Below are 2,503 nucleotides of genomic sequence, written 5' to 3'. Positions count from 1 at the left end.
ATCTAATGAGCAAAGTGATAAGTGGAAATTAAAATTTAAAAATTTACAATAATTAATTTAAAAATAAAAATTTAAAAAAAACTTAAAATTTAAAATATCGGTAATTTTTAATTGATTTCCGGTGTAAAATTTTCTCATTAAAGGTGCATGGAAATTAAAGCTAAAAGTATAAAGCGTGAATGAATAATCAAGTAAATAAATAATATTTTTATATTCTCATTCAATAAAAAGTTAAGATATATGAAGTCTGTTAACTTTTTTACTACAAGTACATTGAAAATCATAAAAAAAAAGTTAATTTTTGATTAGTTTGATGGTGTGAAAACTTATACAAATTCCTAATAAAATCTAATAAAAGTGGAAACTACAAATGAAAGAAAATACTTGCTAAAGAAAAGAAAAGATTATACTTCTAGTTGTTTAATGTTTATTAAAACTCTAAATTTAGTCCATTAATTTGTTTCTTCAGTTTAGTTATTTCTCTTTTTTTGTTGCAAATTCCTTTATATTAATTCCATAGAATTTCTGATAATAAAGTATTAAACTACCTTTACAAGTCATTGGCGATCGAGGCTAAAATCTTGTTGATAGAGCATGACCAACTTCATAGCAACAAATCCTTAGAAGGGTTAATTAATGTGTTAAGTTGAAATGAATTATTTGTTCATTTATATTATTTTTTTACAAAATTCAGTTATTTATCTTTTAAAAAATTTAATTTGATCATTTATCTTATTTTTTTTATTCATTATAGTTTTTTATCTTTTAAGAAGTTTATTTTGATTATTTATGATTTTTTTGTTGAGTTTGATCCTTCGGTCCATTTAAGAGTTGTCAATCATTTATGAATGAATTTTTTTTTGTTAAAAATGAGGTGGAGGAAAAGAGGAAAAAATTGAACTAAAAGTTCATTTTAAATGATTGAGGACATTAATCTTAATTAAATACATCGAAGAATCAAATTAAACAAAAAATAAGATAAATGATCAAACTGAACAAAAAAAATAAAAGATTAAATAAACTTTTTAAAAAGATAAAAGACTAAAATGAACTAAAACAAATAAAATAAAGGGTCAAATTGAATTTTTTAAAGATAAAGAATTAAATTAAAAAAATAAAAATAAAAGACCATATAAATCATTTGTGTTTGTGTTAAAGAGAAGCTTGTGGCACTTTGTTTACTTCCAACACCATTCACACTTGTCAAGCCTCAAAATTAATGTCGCTATATATAACACTAAAATTTCTAATGTATATTTAATGCACATGTAAATTTACATAATAAATTTTGTGATAATTAATTTTTATCTAATAATTAATTTGTTTACATATATAAATTGTAAATAAAAATCATAGATTTAATAAAAATTTACATATGTAAAAAAATACATTATTAACATAAATCTACTGATGTATTTTTTGACCTTATTACAATTAATTTTAATCTAATAATGTATTTTTTTTACATATATAAACATTTAAATACATCATTCAATTAAATACCAGAATTGTTTAATTTTCAATCACTGTAATAAACATCTAAATATATCATTCAATTAAATATCAAATTTATTTAATTATCAATTGTTGTAATAAACATTTAAATACATCATTCAATTAAATACCAAATCTGTTTAACGATTAATTACTGTAATAAACATCTAAATACAACATTCAATAAAAAAAATACACACCTTTTCTTCTTCGGCGACGGAAAACCACCGAACTTCACCGTATATCCGTAAATAATGCACGTACACCACCGGCAACAACAAACGCTAACAAAAAGACACTAACGAAAGCAAGTTACACTAAGGGAGTGCGATTTTATGAAAAAAAAAAAGGCGTTGCAGAAATGAAAAAGCTAATCTGTTATTTATAACCAAAAATACCCATAAGGGCATTTTCGATATTTTGGAAAATTGCTGGGTGTACCAGCAAAAATGCTGGGTACCCTAAGCAGTTCCCATGTGGAAATCACATGCCCGGGCCCACTAGTGGTATATGTGGCAGTCTTAGGATGAGGCCTAGTGTTTTAGTATGTAGTTGAGTATGTAGCATCGTCAACCCTGGGCCAATTGTTTTGTTTGCGAAGGTCTCGATTTCGGGCTTGGTGGCATCGTGTGTGGCAGTCTCAATTTTGGGCCCAGTGTGCCTAGGCACAACATATTGTTTGGCAACAAAGTTGTACTCACTAGCCTACTACTTCATCTCAACCTAGTTGATCTTCTCTTCTTTTTACTGGGTTGCCATATCGTGTAGAATTTGAGGGACTTGAATCCTGTACCTCCCTATGTGAATCCTACACCCCCCCCCCCCTTTGGCTTGAAATTACCCTATTACCCTTAATGAATTAGCACCTCCTTCCCCAACCTTGACACCTACCTCCCTTAGAGAATCCTCCCACGCGAAGGCTGCTCCTCCTTCCTCCCCTAGCAACACACCTCCTCCCTCGACGCGGCACACCTCCCCCTGCTTCCTCTCTCGGTCCCTTCCTTCTTAA

This window comes from Glycine max, chromosome 2 (genome assembly GCF_000004515.6).
Source record: "Glycine max cultivar Williams 82 chromosome 2, Glycine_max_v4.0, whole genome shotgun sequence".
Taxonomy (NCBI): Eukaryota; Viridiplantae; Streptophyta; class Magnoliopsida; order Fabales; family Fabaceae; genus Glycine; species Glycine max.
The sequence above is the reverse complement of the archived record's forward strand: the minus strand, read 5'-3'. Positions refer to the sequence as shown.